This window comes from Pempheris klunzingeri, chromosome 2, assembly GCF_042242105.1.
Source record: "Pempheris klunzingeri isolate RE-2024b chromosome 2, fPemKlu1.hap1, whole genome shotgun sequence".
Taxonomy (NCBI): domain Eukaryota; kingdom Metazoa; phylum Chordata; class Actinopteri; order Acropomatiformes; family Pempheridae; genus Pempheris; species Pempheris klunzingeri.
Window position 1 is genome coordinate 21,487,416 of NC_092013.1, and position 15,266 is coordinate 21,502,681.

Consider the following 15,266-nt stretch of genomic DNA (forward strand, 5'->3'; position numbering starts at 1 on the left):
TTTGGTTTGGCTGTAGCGAGCAAATACCTGGCGTATTTGTGCCACTTTCTTTTCTGCTTGTTTAGGTTAGTCTAGCCTTCCCTTGGACAGAAGGAAGACGCTCGATGCTGCCCTCTTACTCCCGTCTTTCCAGGCGAGTAATGGGCGGCTGGCAGAAAAGGTCAATCTCCCCGTCGGGGAATCGAACCCCGGTCTTCCGCGTGACAGGCGGAGATACTGTCCACTATACTAACGAGGACTTGCGCAGTGCGGTTCTTGGCATGCGAGTCGCGTGGGGGGAACTGTTGCAGCATTGGCAGGGAATTTACAGGTAGGCGCAGGTCAGCATTTGCTCAGCCTCCGTCCCCTCGCTGATGTAACCCGCAATGGAAGAGTTTTCAGGGAATTTCTGCAGCTGGCAAGAGCAGGACTTGCATGTCAAGCCTGAGCTGTCGAGGGTGAGGACAAAGGGTGGCAGGACCGTCCATTCATGGCTTATGTGCCTCCACAACATACTGTCACTCAAATCCAGGACACAGCAGCTGTGGCTGAATCCAGTCCAAAATTTCTCATCCCATCTCTCCATGTCAAAAATTAACTCATCATCCCGCATTCCAAACCTTTGGAGTTTAGCAAGCGGATGAATTGCGGCAAGCGTGAGCGTGAAAGCCTTTCTGGCGTCAGTTTCCGTAGTGTAGTGGTTATCACGTTCGCCTAACACGCGAAAGGTCCCCAGCTCGAAACTGGGCGGAAACACGTTTGGTTGCTCTTTAGTCTGACGATTAAAATGAAACGGTACTTGGTGACATTCTTAGACTACTGCACAAAGTGAAGCGTTGTGCACACAATTGAAGAGACCTGGATAACAAAGGCGGTACGTGTCAACTAGCGACTTCACTCACACAATTGTTTTCACGCTTTCACCTACTGTTTCTGTTTCTCTTCACCTAGCAAATATGTGGCGCATTTCCTGCTAAAGCCATTTTCTTGACTCGTCTGCTTGTCAGGTGCAGGTATGAGGTGAGCATGAGCTATGCTGCTGTATTGCTTTTGTCTCTCTTGGCGAACAAGTAACAGGCGGATGAACGCGCTAACCTCCCCCTCGGCGGATCGCACGCCCGTCTCCAGCCAGCTGTCTGTTTCCGTAGTGTAGTGGTCATCACGTTCGCCTCACACGCGAAAGGTCCCCAGTTCGAAACTGGGCGGAAACAAGCGTGTCTCGCATCTTTTTTTGGGTCTCGAGGTGAAAAGGCACTCGGTGACATTATCTCAGAAAACCGCACAAGCTGTAGCACCGTGTACACCGTGGAAAAGAAGTTGACGACGAAGACGGTGAACGGCAACTTCCGAGTTCCCGAGCTTTGGTTTGGCTGTAGCGAGCAAATACCTGGCGTATTTGTGCCACTTTCTTTTCTGCTTGTTTAGGTTAGTCTAGCCTTCCCTTGGACAGAAGGAAGACGCTCGATGCTGCCCTCTTACTCCCGTCTTTCCAGGCGAGTAATGGGCGGCTGGCAGAAAAGGTCAATCTCCCCGTCGGGGAATCGAACCCCGGTCTTCCGCGTGACAGGCGGAGATACTGTCCACTATACTAACGAGGACTTGCGCAGTGCGGTTCTTGGCATGCGAGTCGCGTGGGGGGAACTGTTGCAGCATTGGCAGGGAATTTACAGGTAGGCGCAGGTCAGCATTTGCTCAGCCTCCGTCCCCTCGCTGATGTAACCCGCAATGGAAGAGTTTTCAGGGAATTTCTGCAGCTGGCAAGAGCAGGACTTGCATGTCAAGCCTGAGCTGTCGAGGGTGAGGACAAAGGGTGGCAGGACCGTCCATTCATGGCTTATGTGCCTCCACAACATACTGTCACTCAAATCCAGGACACAGCAGCTGTGGCTGAATCCAGTCCAAAGTTTCTCATCCCATCTCTCCATGTCAAAAATTAACTCATCATCCCGCATTCCAAACCTTTGGAGTTTAGCAAGCGGATGAATTGCGGCAAGCGTGAGCGTGAAAGCCTTTCTGGCGTCAGTTTCCGTAGTGTAGTGGTTATCACGTTCGCCTAACACGCGAAAGGTCCCCAGCTCGAAACTGGGCGGAAACACGTTTGGTTGCTCTTTAGTCTGACGATTAAAATGAAACGGTACTTGGTGACATTCTTAGACTACTGCACAAAGTGAAGCGTTGTGCACACAATTGAAGAGACCTGGATAACAAAGGCGGTACGTGTCAACTAGCGACTTCACTCACACAATTGTTTTCACGCTTTCACCTACTGTTTCTGTTTCTCTTCACCTAGCAAATATGTGGCGCATTTCCTGCTAAAGCCATTTTCTTGACTCGTCTGCTTGTCAGGTGCAGGTATGAGGTGAGCATGAGCTATGCTGCTGTATTGCTTTTGTCTCTCTTGGCGAACAAGTAACAGGCGGATGAACGCGCTAACCTCCCCCTCGGCGGATCGCACGCCCGTCTCCAGCCAGCTGTCTGTTTCCGTAGTGTAGTGGTCATCACGTTCGCCTCACACGCGAAAGGTCCCCAGTTCGAAACTGGGCGGAAACAAGCGTGTCTCGCATCTTTTTTTGGGTCTCGAGGTGAAAAGGCACTCGGTGACATTATCTCAGAAAACCGCACAAGCTGTAGCACCGTGTACACCGTGGAAAAGAAGTTGACGACGAAGACGGTGAACGGCAACTTCCGAGTTCCCGAGCTTTGGTTTGGCTGTAGCGAGCAAATACCTGGCGTATTTGTGCCACTTTCTTTTCTGCTTGTTTAGGTTAGTCTAGCCTTCCCTTGGACAGAAGGAAGACGCTCGATGCTGCCCTCTTACTCCCGTCTTTCCAGGCGAGTAATGGGCGGCTGGCAGAAAAGGTCAATCTCCCCGTCGGGGAATAGAAACCCCGGTCTTCCGCGTGACAGGCGGAGATACTGTCCACTATACTAACGAGGACTTGCGCAGTGCGGTTCTTGGCATGCGAGTCGCGTGGGGGGAACTGTTGCAGCATTGGCAGGGAATTTACAGGTAGGCGCAGGTCAGCATTTGCTCAGCCTCCGTCCCCTCGCTGATGTAACCCGCAATGGAAGAGTTTTCAGGGAATTTCTGCAGCTGGCAAGAGCAGGACTTGCATGTCAAGCCTGAGCTGTCGAGGGTGAGGACAAAGGGTGGCAGGACCGTCCATTCATGGCTTATGTGCCTCCACAACATACTGTCACTCAAATCCAGGACACAGCAGCTGTGGCTGAATCCAGTCCAAAGTTTCTCATCCCATCTCTCCATGTCAAAAATTAACTCATCATCCCGCATTCCAAACCTTTGGAGTTTAGCAAGCGGATGAATTGCGGCAAGCGTGAGCGTGAAAGCCTTTCTGGCGTCAGTTTCCGTAGTGTAGTGGTTATCACGTTCGCCTAACACGCGAAAGGTCCCCAGCTCGAAACTGGGCGGAAACACGTTTGGTTGCTCTTTAGTCTGACGATTAAAATGAAACGGTACTTGGTGACATTCTTAGACTACTGCACAAAGTGAAGCGTTGTGCACACAATTGAAGAGACCTGGATAACAAAGGCGGTACGTGTCAACTAGCGACTTCACTCACACAATTGTTTTCACGCTTTCACCTACTGTTTCTGTTTCTCTTCACCTAGCAAATATGTGGCGCATTTCCTGCTAAAGCCATTTTCTTGACTCGTCTGCTTGTCAGGTGCAGGTATGAGGTGAGCATGAGCTATGCTGCTGTATTGCTTTTGTCTCTCTTGGCGAACAAGTAACAGGCGGATGAACGCGCTAACCTCCCCCTCGGCGGATCGCACGCCCGTCTCCAGCCAGCTGTCTGTTTCCGTAGTGTAGTGGTCATCACGTTCGCCTCACACGCGAAAGGTCCCCAGTTCGAAACTGGGCGGAAACAAGCGTGTCTCGCATCTTTTTTTGGGTCTCGAGGTGAAAAGGCACTCGGTGACATTATCTCAGAAAACCGCACAAGCTGTAGCACCGTGTACACCGTGGAAAAGAAGTTGACGACGAAGACGGTGAACGGCAACTTCCGAGTTCCCGAGCTTTGGTTTGGCTGTAGCGAGCAAATACCTGGCGTATTTGTGCCACTTTCTTTTCTGCTTGTTTAGGTTAGTCTAGCCTTCCCTTGGACAGAAGGAAGACGCTCGATGCTGCCCTCTTACTCCCGTCTTTCCAGGCGAGTAATGGGCGGCTGGCAGAAAAGGTCAATCTCCCCGTCGGGGAATCGAACCCCGGTCTTCCGCGTGACAGGCGGAGATACTGTCCACTATACTAACGAGGACTTGCGCAGTGCGGTTCTTGGCATGCGAGTCGCGTGGGGGGAACTGTTGCAGCATTGGCAGGGAATTTACAGGTAGGCACAGGTCAGCATTTGCTCAGCCTCCGTCCCCTCGCTGATGTAACCCGCAATGGAAGAGTTTTCAGGGAATTTCTGCAGCTGGCAAGAGCAGGACTTGCATGTCAAGCCTGAGCTGTCGAGGGTGAGGACAAAGGGTGGCAGGACCGTCCATTCATGGCTTATGTGCCTCCACAACATACTGTCACTCAAATCCAGGACACAGCAGCTGTGGCTGAATCCAGTCCAAAGTTTCTCATCCCATCTCTCCATGTCAAAAATTAACTCATCATCCCGCATTCCAAACCTTTGGAGTTTAGCAAGCGGATGAATTGCGGCAAGCGTGAGCGTGAAAGCCTTTCTGGCGTCAGTTTCCGTAGTGTAGTGGTTATCACGTTCGCCTAACACGCGAAAGGTCCCCAGCTCGAAACTGGGCGGAAACACGTTTGGTTGCTCTTTAGTCTGACGATTAAAATGAAACGGTACTTGGTGACATTCTTAGACTACTGCACAAAGTGAAGCGTTGTGCACACAATTGAAGAGACCTGGATAACAAAGGCGGTACGTGTCAACTAGCGACTTCACTCACACAATTGTTTTCACGCTTTCACCTACTGTTTCTGTTTCTCTTCACCTAGCAAATATGTGGCGCATTTCCTGCTAAAGCCATTTTCTTGACTCGTCTGCTTGTCAGGTGCAGGTATGAGGTGAGCATGAGCTATGCTGCTGTATTGCTTTTGTCTCTCTTGGCGAACAAGTAACAGGCGGATGAACGCGCTAACCTCCCCCTCGGCGGATCGCACGCCCGTCTCCAGCCAGCTGTCTGTTTCCGTAGTGTAGTGGTCATCACGTTCGCCTCACACGCGAAAGGTCCCCAGTTCGAAACTGGGCGGAAACAAGCGTGTCTCGCATCTTTTTTTGGGTCTCGAGGTGAAAAGGCACTCGGTGACATTATCTCAGAAAACCGCACAAGCTGTAGCACCGTGTACACCGTGGAAAAGAAGTTGACGACGAAGACGGTGAACAGCAACTTCCGAGTTCCCGAGCTTTGGTTTGGCTGTAGCGAGCAAATACCTGGCGTATTTGTGCCACTTTCTTTTCTGCTTGTTTAGGTTAGTCTAGCCTTCCCTTGGACAGAAGGAAGACGCTCGATGCTGCCCTCTTACTCCCGTCTTTCCAGGCGAGTAATGGGCGGCTGGCAGAAAAGGTCAATCTCCCCGTCGGGGAATCGAACCCCGGTCTTCCGCGTGACAGGCGGAGATACTGTCCACTATACTAACGAGGACTTGCGCAGTGCGGTTCTTGGCATGCGAGTCGCGTGGGGGGAACTGTTGCAGCATTGGCAGGGAATTTACAGGTAGGCGCAGGTCAGCATTTGCTCAGCCTCCGTCCCCTCGCTGATGTAACCCGCAATGGAAGAGTTTTCAGGGAATTTCTGCAGCTGGCAAGAGCAGGACTTGCATGTCAAGCCTGAGCTGTCGAGGGTGAGGACAAAGGGTGGCAGGACCGTCCATTCATGGCTTATGTGCCTCCACAACATACTGTCACTCAAATCCAGGACACAGCAGCTGTGGCTGAATCCAGTCCAAAATTTCTCATCCCATCTCTCCATGTCAAAAATTAACTCATCATCCCGCATTCCAAACCTTTGGAGTTTAGCAAGCGGATGAATTGCAGCAAGCGTGAGCGTGAAAGCCTTTCTGGCGTCAGTTTCCGTAGTGTAGTGGTTATCACGTTCGCCTAACACGCGAAAGGTCCCCAGCTCGAAACTGGGCGGAAACACGTTTGGTTGCTCTTTAGTCTGACGATTAAAATGAAACGGTACTTGGTGACATTCTTAGACTACTGCACAAAGTGAAGCGTTGTGCACACAATTGAAGAGACCTGGATAACAAAGGCGGTACGTGTCAACTAGCGACTTCACTCACACAATTGTTTTCACGCTTTCACCTACTGTTTCTGTTTCTCTTCACCTAGCAAATATGTGGCGCATTTCCTGCTAAAGCCATTTTCTTGACTCGTCTGCTTGTCAGGTGCAGGTATGAGGTGAGCATGAGCTATGCTGCTGTATTGCTTTTGTCTCTCTTGGCGAACAAGTAACAGGCGGATGAACGCGCTAACCTCCCCCTCGGCGGATCGCACGCCCGTCTCCAGCCAGCTGTCTGTTTCCGTAGTGTAGTGGTCATCACGTTCGCCTCACACGCGAAAGGTCCCCAGTTCGAAACTGGGCGGAAACAAGCGTGTCTCGCATCTTTTTTTGGGTCTCGAGGTGAAAAGGCACTCGGTGACATTATCTCAGAAAACCGCACAAGCTGTAGCACCGTGTACACCGTGGAAAAGAAGTTGACGACGAAGACGGTGAACGGCAACTTCCGAGTTCCCGAGCTTTGGTTTGGCTGTAGCGAGCAAATACCTGGCGTATTTGTGCCACTTTCTTTTCTGCTTGTTTAGGTTAGTCTAGCCTTCCCTTGGACAGAAGGAAGACGCTCGATGCTGCCCTCTTACTCCCGTCTTTCCAGGCGAGTAATGGGCGGCTGGCAGAAAAGGTCAATCTCCCCGTCGGGGAATCGAACCCCGGTCTTCCGCGTGACAGGCGGAGATACTGTCCACTATACTAACGAGGACTTGCGCAGTGCGGTTCTTGGCATGCGAGTCGCGTGCGGGGAACTGTTGCAGCATTGGCAGGGAATTTACAGGTAGGCGCAGGTCAGCATTTGCTCAGCCTCCGTCCCCTCGCTGATGTAACCCGCAATGGAAGAGTTTTCAGGGAATTTCTGCAGCTGGCAAGAGCAGGACTTGCATGTCAAGCCTGAGCTGTCGAGGGTGAGGACAAAGGGTGGCAGGACCGTCCATTCATGGCTTATGTGCCTCCACAACATACTGTCACTCAAATCCAGGACACAGCAGCTGTGGCTGAATCCAGTCCAAAGTTTCTCATCCCATCTCTCCATGTCAAAAATTAACTCATCATCCCGCATTCCAAACCTTTGGAGTTTAGCAAGCGGATGAATTGCGGCAAGCGTGAGCGTGAAAGCCTTTCTGGCGTCAGTTTCCGTAGTGTAGTGGTTATCACGTTCGCCTAACACGCGAAAGGTCCCCAGCTCGAAACTGGGCGGAAACACATTTGGTTGCTCTTTAGTCTGACGATTAAAATGAAACGGTACTTGGTGACATTCTTAGACTACTGCACAAAGTGAAGCGTTGTGCACACAATTGAAGAGACCTGGATAACAAAGGCGGTACGTGTCAACTAGCGACTTCACTCACACAATTGTTTTCACGCTTTCACCTACTGTTTCTGTTTCTCTTCACCTAGCAAATATGTGGCGCATTTCCGGCTAAAGCCATTTTCTTGACTCGTCTGCTTGTCAGGTGCAGGTATGAGGTGAGCATGAGCTATGCTGCTGTATTGCTTTTGTCTCTCTTGGCGAACAAGTAACAGGCGGATGAACGCGCTAACCTCCCCCTCGGCGGATCGCACGCCCGTCTCCAGCCAGCTGTCTGTTTCCGTAGTGTAGTGGTCATCACGTTCGCCTCACACGCGAAAGGTCCCCAGTTCGAAACTGGGCGGAAACAAGCGTGTCTCGCATCTTTTTTTGGGTCTCGAGGTGAAAAGGCACTCGGTGACATTATCTCAGAAAACCGCACAAGCTGTAGCACCGTGTACACCGTGGAAAAGAAGTTGACGACGAAGACGGTGAACGGCAACTTCCGAGTTCCCGAGCTTTGGTTTGGCTGTAGCGAGCAAATACCTGGCGTATTTGTGCCACTTTCTTTTCTGCTTGTTTAGGTTAGTCTAGCCTTCCCTTGGACAGAAGGAAGACGCTCGATGCTGCCCTCTTACTCCCGTCTTTCCAGGCGAGTAATGGGCGGCTGGCAGAAAAGGTCAATCTCCCCGTCGGGGAATCGAACCCCGGTCTTCCGCGTGACAGGCGGAGATACTGTCCACTATACTAACGAGGACTTGCGCAGTGCGGTTCTTGGCATGCGAGTCGCGTGGGGGGAACTGTTGCAGCATTGGCAGGGAATTTACAGGTAGGCGCAGGTCAGCATTTGCTCAGCCTCCGTCCCCTCGCTGATGTAACCCGCAATGGAAGAGTTTTCAGGGAATTTCTGCAGCTGGCAAGAGCAGGACTTGCATGTCAAGCCTGAGCTGTCGAGGGTGAGGACAAAGGGTGGCAGGACCGTCCATTCATGGCTTATGTGCCTCCACAACATACTGTCACTCAAATCCAGGACACAGCAGCTGTGGCTGAATCCAGTCCAAAGTTTCTCATCCCATCTCTCCATGTCAAAAATTAACTCATCATCCCGCATTCCAAACCTTTGGAGTTTAGCAAGCGGATGAATTGCGGCAAGCGTGAGCGTGAAAGCCTTTCTGGCGTCAGTTTCCGTAGTGTAGTGGTTATCACGTTCGCCTAACACGCGAAAGGTCCCCAGCTCGAAACTGGGCGGAAACACGTTTGGTTGCTCTTTAGTCTGACGATTAAAATGAAACGGTACTTGGTGACATTCTTAGACTACTGCACAAAGTGAAGCGTTGTGCACACAATTGAAGAGACCTGGATAACAAAGGCGGTACGTGTCAACTAGCGACTTCACTCACACAATTGTTTTCACGCTTTCACCTACTGTTTCTGTTTCTCTTCACCTAGCAAATATGTGGCGCATTTCCTGCTAAAGCCATTTTCTTGACTCGTCTGCTTGTCAGGTGCAGGTATGAGGTGAGCATGAGCTATGCTGCTGTATTGCTTTTGTCTCTCTTGGCGAACAAGTAACAGGCGGATGAACGCGCTAACCTCCCCCTCGGCGGATCGCACGCCCGTCTCCAGCCAGCTGTCTGTTTCCGTAGTGTAGTGGTCATCACGTTCGCCTCACACGCGAAAGGTCCCCAGTTCGAAACTGGGCGGAAACAAGCGTGTCTCGCATCTTTTTTTGGGTCTCGAGGTGAAAAGGCACTCGGTGACATTATCTCAGAAAACCGCACAAGCTGTAGCACCGTGTACACCGTGGAAAAGAAGTTGACGACGAAGACGGTGAACGGCAACTTCCGAGTTCCCGAGCTTTGGTTTGGCTGTAGCGAGCAAATACCTGGCGTATTTGTGCCACTTTCTTTTCTGCTTGTTTAGGTTAGTCTAGCCTTCCCTTGGACAGAAGGAAGACGCTCGATGCTGCCCTCTTACTCCCGTCTTTCCAGGCGAGTAATGGGCGGCTGGCAGAAAAGGTCAATCTCCCCGTCGGGGAATCGAACCCCGGTCTTCCGCGTGACAGGCGGAGATACTGTCCACTATACTAACGAGGACTTGCGCAGTGCGGTTCTTGGCATGCGAGTCGCGTGGGGGGAACTGTTGCAGCATTGGCAGGGAATTTACAGGTAGGCGCAGGTCAGCATTTGCTCAGCCTCCGTCCCCTCGCTGATGTAACCCGCAATGGAAGAGTTTTCAGGGAATTTCTGCAGCTGGCAAGAGCAGGACTTGCATGTCAAGCCTGAGCTGTCGAGGGTGAGGACAAAGGGTGGCAGGACCGTCCATTCATGGCTTATGTGCCTCCACAACATACTGTCACTCAAATCCAGGACACAGCAGCTGTGGCTGAATCCAGTCCAAAATTTCTCATCCCATCTCTCCATGTCAAAAATTAACTCATCATCCCGCATTCCAAACCTTTGGAGTTTAGCAAGCGGATGAATTGCAGCAAGCGTGAGCGTGAAAGCCTTTCTGGCGTCAGTTTCCGTAGTGTAGTGGTTATCACGTTCGCCTAACACGCGAAAGGTCCCCAGCTCGAAACTGGGCGGAAACACGTTTGGTTGCTCTTTAGTCTGACGATTAAAATGAAACGGTACTTGGTGACATTCTTAGACTACTGCACAAAGTGAAGCGTTGTGCACACAATTGAAGAGACCTGGATAACAAAGGCGGTACGTGTCAACTAGCGACTTCACTCACACAATTGTTTTCACGCTTTCACCTACTGTTTCTGTTTCTCTTCACCTAGCAAATATGTGGCGCATTTCCTGCTAAAGCCATTTTCTTGACTCGTCTGCTTGTCAGGTGCAGGTATGAGGTGAGCATGAGCTATGCTGCTGTATTGCTTTTGTCTCTCTTGGCGAACAAGTAACAGGCGGATGAACGCGCTAACCTCCCCCTCGGCGGATCGCACGCCCGTCTCCAGCCAGCTGTCTGTTTCCGTAGTGTAGTGGTCATCACGTTCGCCTCACACGCGAAAGGTCCCCAGTTCGAAACTGGGCGGAAACAAGCGTGTCTCGCATCTTTTTTTGGGTCTCGAGGTGAAAAGGCACTCGGTGACATTATCTCAGAAAACCGCACAAGCTGTAGCACCGTGTACACCGTGGAAAAGAAGTTGACGACGAAGACGGTGAACGGCAACTTCCGAGTTCCCGAGCTTTGGTTTGGCTGTAGCGAGCAAATACCTGGCGTATTTGTGCCACTTTCTTTTCTGCTTGTTTAGGTTAGTCTAGCCTTCCCTTGGACAGAAGGAAGACGCTCGATGCTGCCCTCTTACTCCCGTCTTTCCAGGCGAGTAATGGGCGGCTGGCAGAAAAGGTCAATCTCCCCGTCGGGGAATCGAACCCCGGTCTTCCGCGTGACAGGCGGAGATACTGTCCACTATACTAACGAGGACTTGCGCAGTGCGGTTCTTGGCATGCGAGTCGCGTGCGGGGAACTGTTGCAGCATTGGCAGGGAATTTACAGGTAGGCGCAGGTCAGCATTTGCTCAGCCTCCGTCCCCTCGCTGATGTAACCCGCAATGGAAGAGTTTTCAGGGAATTTCTGCAGCTGGCAAGAGCAGGACTTGCATGTCAAGCCTGAGCTGTCGAGGGTGAGGACAAAGGGTGGCAGGACCGTCCATTCATGGCTTATGTGCCTCCACAACATACTGTCACTCAAATCCAGGACACAGCAGCTGTGGCTGAATCCAGTCCAAAGTTTCTCATCCCATCTCTCCATGTCAAAAATTAACTCATCATCCCGCATTCCAAACCTTTGGAGTTTAGCAAGCGGATGAATTGCGGCAAGCGTGAGCGTGAAAGCCTTTCTGGCGTCAGTTTCCGTAGTGTAGTGGTTATCACGTTCGCCTAACACGCGAAAGGTCCCCAGCTCGAAACTGGGCGGAAACACATTTGGTTGCTCTTTAGTCTGACGATTAAAATGAAACGGTACTTGGTGACATTCTTAGACTACTGCACAAAGTGAAGCGTTGTGCACACAATTGAAGAGACCTGGATAACAAAGGCGGTACGTGTCAACTAGCGACTTCACTCACACAATTGTTTTCACGCTTTCACCTACTGTTTCTGTTTCTCTTCACCTAGCAAATATGTGGCGCATTTCCGGCTAAAGCCATTTTCTTGACTCGTCTGCTTGTCAGGTGCAGGTATGAGGTGAGCATGAGCTATGCTGCTGTATTGCTTTTGTCTCTCTTGGCGAACAAGTAACAGGCGGATGAACGCGCTAACCTCCCCCTCGGCGGATCGCACGCCCGTCTCCAGCCAGCTGTCTGTTTCCGTAGTGTAGTGGTCATCACGTTCGCCTCACACGCGAAAGGTCCCCAGTTCGAAACTGGGCGGAAACAAGCGTGTCTCGCATCTTTTTTTGGGTCTCGAGGTGAAAAGGCACTCGGTGACATTATCTCAGAAAACCGCACAAGCTGTAGCACCGTGTACACCGTGGAAAAGAAGTTGACGACGAAGACGGTGAACGGCAACTTCCGAGTTCCCGAGCTTTGGTTTGGCTGTAGCGAGCAAATACCTGGCGTATTTGTGCCACTTTCTTTTCTGCTTGTTTAGGTTAGTCTAGCCTTCCCTTGGACAGAAGGAAGACGCTCGATGCTGCCCTCTTACTCCCGTCTTTCCAGGCGAGTAATGGGCGGCTGGCAGAAAAGGTCAATCTCCCCGTCGGGGAATCGAACCCCGGTCTTCCGCGTGACAGGCGGAGATACTGTCCACTATACTAACGAGGACTTGCGCAGTGCGGTTCTTGGCATGCGAGTCGCGTGGGGGGAACTGTTGCAGCATTGGCAGGGAATTTACAGGTAGGCGCAGGTCAGCATTTGCTCAGCCTCCGTCCCCTCGCTGATGTAACCCGCAATGGAAGAGTTTTCAGGGAATTTCTGCAGCTGGCAAGAGCAGGACTTGCATGTCAAGCCTGAGCTGTCGAGGGTGAGGACAAAGGGTGGCAGGACCGTCCATTCATGGCTTATGTGCCTCCACAACATACTGTCACTCAAATCCAGGACACAGCAGCTGTGGCTGAATCCAGTCCAAAGTTTCTCATCCCATCTCTCCATGTCAAAAATTAACTCATCATCCCGCATTCCAAACCTTTGGAGTTTAGCAAGCGGATGAATTGCGGCAAGCGTGAGCGTGAAAGCCTTTCTGGCGTCAGTTTCCGTAGTGTAGTGGTTATCACGTTCGCCTAACACGCGAAAGGTCCCCAGCTCGAAACTGGGCGGAAACACGTTTGGTTGCTCTTTAGTCTGACGATTAAAATGAAACGGTACTTGGTGACATTCTTAGACTACTGCACAAAGTGAAGCGTTGTGCACACAATTGAAGAGACCTGGATAACAAAGGCGGTACGTGTCAACTAGCGACTTCACTCACACAATTGTTTTCACGCTTTCACCTACTGTTTCTGTTTCTCTTCACCTAGCAAATATGTGGCGCATTTCCTGCTAAAGCCATTTTCTTGACTCGTCTGCTTGTCAGGTGCAGGTATGAGGTGAGCATGAGCTATGCTGCTGTATTGCTTTTGTCTCTCTTGGCGAACAAGTAACAGGCGGATGAACGCGCTAACCTCCCCCTCGGCGGATCGCACGCCCGTCTCCAGCCAGCTGTCTGTTTCCGTAGTGTAGTGGTCATCACGTTCGCCTCACACGCGAAAGGTCCCCAGTTCGAAACTGGGCGGAAACAAGCGTGTCTCGCATCTTTTTTTGGGTCTCGAGGTGAAAAGGCACTCGGTGACATTATCTCAGAAAACCGCACAAGCTGTAGCACCGTGTACACCGTGGAAAAGAAGTTGACGACGAAGACGGTGAACGGCAACTTCCGAGTTCCCGAGCTTTGGTTTGGCTGTAGCGAGCAAATACCTGGCGTATTTGTGCCACTTTCTTTTCTGCTTGTTTAGGTTAGTCTAGCCTTCCCTTGGACAGAAGGAAGACGCTCGATGCTGCCCTCTTACTCCCGTCTTTCCAGGCGAGTAATGGGCGGCTGGCAGAAAAGGTCAATCTCCCCGTCGGGGAATCGAACCCCGGTCTTCCGCGTGACAGGCGGAGATACTGTCCACTATACTAACGAGGACTTGCGCAGTGCGGTTCTTGGCATGCGAGTCGCGTGCGGGGAACTGTTGCAGCATTGGCAGGGAATTTACAGGTAGGCGCAGGTCAGCATTTGCTCAGCCTCCGTCCCCTCGCTGATGTAACCCGCAATGGAAGAGTTTTCAGGGAATTTCTGCAGCTGGCAAGAGCAGGACTTGCATGTCAAGCCTGAGCTGTCGAGGGTGAGGACAAAGGGTGGCAGGACCGTCCATTCATGGCTTATGTGCCTCCACAACATACTGTCACTCAAATCCAGGACACAGCAGCTGTGGCTGAATCCAGTCCAAAGTTTCTCATCCCATCTCTCCATGTCAAAAATTAACTCATCATCCCGCATTCCAAACCTTTGGAGTTTAGCAAGCGGATGAATTGCGGCAAGCGTGAGCGTGAAAGCCTTTCTGGCGTCAGTTTCCGTAGTGTAGTGGTTATCACGTTCGCCTAACACGCGAAAGGTCCCCAGCTCGAAACTGGGCGGAAACACGTTTGGTTGCTCTTTAGTCTGACGATTAAAATGAAACGGTACTTGGTGACATTCTTAGACTACTGCACAAAGTGAAGCGTTGTGCACACAATTGAAGAGACCTGGATAACAAAGGCGGTACGTGTCAACTAGCGACTTCACTCACACAATTGTTTTCACGCTTTCACCTACTGTTTCTGTTTCTCTTCACCTAGCAAATATGTGGCGCATTTCCTGCTAAAGCCATTTTCTTGACTCGTCTGCTTGTCAGGTGCAGGTATGAGGTGAGCATGAGCTATGCTGCTGTATTGCTTTTGTCTCTCTTGGCGAACAAGTAACAGGCGGATGAACGCGCTAACCTCCCCCTCGGCGGATCGCACGCCCGTCTCCAGCCAGCTGTCTGTTTCCGTAGTGTAGTGGTCATCACGTTCGCCTCACACGCGAAAGGTCCCCAGTTCGAAACTGGGCGGAAACAAGCGTGTCTCGCATCTTTTTTTGGGTCTCGAGGTGAAAAGGCACTCGGTGACATTATCTCAGAAAACCGCACAAGCTGTAGCACCGTGTACACCGTGGAAAAGAAGTTGACGACGAAGACGGTGAACGGCAACTTCCGAGTTCCCGAGCTTTGGTTTGGCTGTAGCGAGCAAATACCTGGCGTATTTGTGCCACTTTCTTTTCTGCTTGTTTAGGTTAGTCTAGCCTTCCCTTGGACAGAAGGAAGACGCTCGATGCTGCCCTCTTACTCCCGTCTTTCCAGGCGAGTAATGGGCGGCTGGCAGAAAAGGTCAATCTCCCCGTCGGGGAATCGAACCCCGGTCTTCCGCGTGACAGGCGGAGATACTGTCCACTATACTAACGAGGACTTGCGCAGTGCGGTTCTTGGCATGCGAGTCGCGTGCGGGGAACTGTTGCAGCATTGGCAGGGAATTTACAGGTAGGCGCAGGTCAGCATTTGCTCAGCCTCCGTCCCCTCGCTGATGTAACCCGCAATGGAAGAGTTTTCAGGGAATTTCTGCAGCTGGCAAGAGCAGGACTTGCATGTCAAGCCTGAGCTGTCGAGGGTGAGGACAAAGGGTGGCAGGACCGTCCATTCATGGCTTATGTGCCTCCACAACATACTGTCACTCAAATCCAGGACACAGCAGCTGTGGCTGAATCCA

The 15,266-nt window shown here is 51.5% G+C and overlaps 33 non-coding genes across 33 annotated transcripts; 22 read left to right on the top strand and 11 right to left on the bottom strand.

Moving 5' to 3' along the window:
* Positions 1 to 166: 166 nt before the first annotated feature.
* Positions 167 to 238, bottom strand: trnad-guc (transfer RNA aspartic acid (anticodon GUC)). Its single transcript has one exon. It is a non-coding gene; the product is annotated as a tRNA-Asp (tRNA).
* Positions 239 to 662: 424 nt separating this feature from the next.
* trnav-aac (transfer RNA valine (anticodon AAC)) lies at positions 663 to 735 on the top strand. The gene has a single exon. It is a non-coding gene; the product is annotated as a tRNA-Val (tRNA).
* Positions 736 to 1,117: 382 nt separating this feature from the next.
* On the top strand, positions 1,118 to 1,190 carry trnav-cac (transfer RNA valine (anticodon CAC)). Its single transcript has one exon. It is a non-coding gene; the product is annotated as a tRNA-Val (tRNA).
* Positions 1,191 to 1,505: 315 nt separating this feature from the next.
* trnad-guc (transfer RNA aspartic acid (anticodon GUC)) lies at positions 1,506 to 1,577 on the bottom strand. The gene has a single exon. It is a non-coding gene; the product is annotated as a tRNA-Asp (tRNA).
* A 424-nt stretch (positions 1,578 to 2,001) lies between these two features.
* Positions 2,002 to 2,074, top strand: trnav-aac (transfer RNA valine (anticodon AAC)). Its single transcript has one exon. It is a non-coding gene; the product is annotated as a tRNA-Val (tRNA).
* Positions 2,075 to 2,456: 382 nt separating this feature from the next.
* On the top strand, positions 2,457 to 2,529 carry trnav-cac (transfer RNA valine (anticodon CAC)). Its single transcript has one exon. It is a non-coding gene; the product is annotated as a tRNA-Val (tRNA).
* An 812-nt stretch (positions 2,530 to 3,341) lies between these two features.
* Positions 3,342 to 3,414, top strand: trnav-aac (transfer RNA valine (anticodon AAC)). The gene has a single exon. It is a non-coding gene; the product is annotated as a tRNA-Val (tRNA).
* A 382-nt stretch (positions 3,415 to 3,796) lies between these two features.
* trnav-cac (transfer RNA valine (anticodon CAC)) lies at positions 3,797 to 3,869 on the top strand. The gene has a single exon. It is a non-coding gene; the product is annotated as a tRNA-Val (tRNA).
* Positions 3,870 to 4,184: 315 nt separating this feature from the next.
* trnad-guc (transfer RNA aspartic acid (anticodon GUC)) lies at positions 4,185 to 4,256 on the bottom strand. Its single transcript has one exon. It is a non-coding gene; the product is annotated as a tRNA-Asp (tRNA).
* A 424-nt stretch (positions 4,257 to 4,680) lies between these two features.
* Positions 4,681 to 4,753, top strand: trnav-aac (transfer RNA valine (anticodon AAC)). The gene has a single exon. It is a non-coding gene; the product is annotated as a tRNA-Val (tRNA).
* Positions 4,754 to 5,135: 382 nt separating this feature from the next.
* On the top strand, positions 5,136 to 5,208 carry trnav-cac (transfer RNA valine (anticodon CAC)). Its single transcript has one exon. It is a non-coding gene; the product is annotated as a tRNA-Val (tRNA).
* A 315-nt stretch (positions 5,209 to 5,523) lies between these two features.
* On the bottom strand, positions 5,524 to 5,595 carry trnad-guc (transfer RNA aspartic acid (anticodon GUC)). Its single transcript has one exon. It is a non-coding gene; the product is annotated as a tRNA-Asp (tRNA).
* Positions 5,596 to 6,019: 424 nt separating this feature from the next.
* trnav-aac (transfer RNA valine (anticodon AAC)) lies at positions 6,020 to 6,092 on the top strand. Its single transcript has one exon. It is a non-coding gene; the product is annotated as a tRNA-Val (tRNA).
* Positions 6,093 to 6,474: 382 nt separating this feature from the next.
* Positions 6,475 to 6,547, top strand: trnav-cac (transfer RNA valine (anticodon CAC)). The gene has a single exon. It is a non-coding gene; the product is annotated as a tRNA-Val (tRNA).
* A 315-nt stretch (positions 6,548 to 6,862) lies between these two features.
* Positions 6,863 to 6,934, bottom strand: trnad-guc (transfer RNA aspartic acid (anticodon GUC)). The gene has a single exon. It is a non-coding gene; the product is annotated as a tRNA-Asp (tRNA).
* A 424-nt stretch (positions 6,935 to 7,358) lies between these two features.
* trnav-aac (transfer RNA valine (anticodon AAC)) lies at positions 7,359 to 7,431 on the top strand. Its single transcript has one exon. It is a non-coding gene; the product is annotated as a tRNA-Val (tRNA).
* Positions 7,432 to 7,813: 382 nt separating this feature from the next.
* Positions 7,814 to 7,886, top strand: trnav-cac (transfer RNA valine (anticodon CAC)). The gene has a single exon. It is a non-coding gene; the product is annotated as a tRNA-Val (tRNA).
* A 315-nt stretch (positions 7,887 to 8,201) lies between these two features.
* Positions 8,202 to 8,273, bottom strand: trnad-guc (transfer RNA aspartic acid (anticodon GUC)). The gene has a single exon. It is a non-coding gene; the product is annotated as a tRNA-Asp (tRNA).
* Positions 8,274 to 8,697: 424 nt separating this feature from the next.
* trnav-aac (transfer RNA valine (anticodon AAC)) lies at positions 8,698 to 8,770 on the top strand. The gene has a single exon. It is a non-coding gene; the product is annotated as a tRNA-Val (tRNA).
* Positions 8,771 to 9,152: 382 nt separating this feature from the next.
* trnav-cac (transfer RNA valine (anticodon CAC)) lies at positions 9,153 to 9,225 on the top strand. Its single transcript has one exon. It is a non-coding gene; the product is annotated as a tRNA-Val (tRNA).
* A 315-nt stretch (positions 9,226 to 9,540) lies between these two features.
* On the bottom strand, positions 9,541 to 9,612 carry trnad-guc (transfer RNA aspartic acid (anticodon GUC)). Its single transcript has one exon. It is a non-coding gene; the product is annotated as a tRNA-Asp (tRNA).
* A 424-nt stretch (positions 9,613 to 10,036) lies between these two features.
* Positions 10,037 to 10,109, top strand: trnav-aac (transfer RNA valine (anticodon AAC)). Its single transcript has one exon. It is a non-coding gene; the product is annotated as a tRNA-Val (tRNA).
* A 382-nt stretch (positions 10,110 to 10,491) lies between these two features.
* On the top strand, positions 10,492 to 10,564 carry trnav-cac (transfer RNA valine (anticodon CAC)). Its single transcript has one exon. It is a non-coding gene; the product is annotated as a tRNA-Val (tRNA).
* Positions 10,565 to 10,879: 315 nt separating this feature from the next.
* On the bottom strand, positions 10,880 to 10,951 carry trnad-guc (transfer RNA aspartic acid (anticodon GUC)). Its single transcript has one exon. It is a non-coding gene; the product is annotated as a tRNA-Asp (tRNA).
* Positions 10,952 to 11,375: 424 nt separating this feature from the next.
* On the top strand, positions 11,376 to 11,448 carry trnav-aac (transfer RNA valine (anticodon AAC)). The gene has a single exon. It is a non-coding gene; the product is annotated as a tRNA-Val (tRNA).
* Positions 11,449 to 11,830: 382 nt separating this feature from the next.
* Positions 11,831 to 11,903, top strand: trnav-cac (transfer RNA valine (anticodon CAC)). Its single transcript has one exon. It is a non-coding gene; the product is annotated as a tRNA-Val (tRNA).
* A 315-nt stretch (positions 11,904 to 12,218) lies between these two features.
* trnad-guc (transfer RNA aspartic acid (anticodon GUC)) lies at positions 12,219 to 12,290 on the bottom strand. Its single transcript has one exon. It is a non-coding gene; the product is annotated as a tRNA-Asp (tRNA).
* Positions 12,291 to 12,714: 424 nt separating this feature from the next.
* trnav-aac (transfer RNA valine (anticodon AAC)) lies at positions 12,715 to 12,787 on the top strand. Its single transcript has one exon. It is a non-coding gene; the product is annotated as a tRNA-Val (tRNA).
* A 382-nt stretch (positions 12,788 to 13,169) lies between these two features.
* trnav-cac (transfer RNA valine (anticodon CAC)) lies at positions 13,170 to 13,242 on the top strand. Its single transcript has one exon. It is a non-coding gene; the product is annotated as a tRNA-Val (tRNA).
* Positions 13,243 to 13,557: 315 nt separating this feature from the next.
* Positions 13,558 to 13,629, bottom strand: trnad-guc (transfer RNA aspartic acid (anticodon GUC)). The gene has a single exon. It is a non-coding gene; the product is annotated as a tRNA-Asp (tRNA).
* A 424-nt stretch (positions 13,630 to 14,053) lies between these two features.
* On the top strand, positions 14,054 to 14,126 carry trnav-aac (transfer RNA valine (anticodon AAC)). The gene has a single exon. It is a non-coding gene; the product is annotated as a tRNA-Val (tRNA).
* Positions 14,127 to 14,508: 382 nt separating this feature from the next.
* trnav-cac (transfer RNA valine (anticodon CAC)) lies at positions 14,509 to 14,581 on the top strand. Its single transcript has one exon. It is a non-coding gene; the product is annotated as a tRNA-Val (tRNA).
* Positions 14,582 to 14,896: 315 nt separating this feature from the next.
* On the bottom strand, positions 14,897 to 14,968 carry trnad-guc (transfer RNA aspartic acid (anticodon GUC)). Its single transcript has one exon. It is a non-coding gene; the product is annotated as a tRNA-Asp (tRNA).
* Between the last annotated feature and the right edge of the window lie 298 nt (positions 14,969 to 15,266).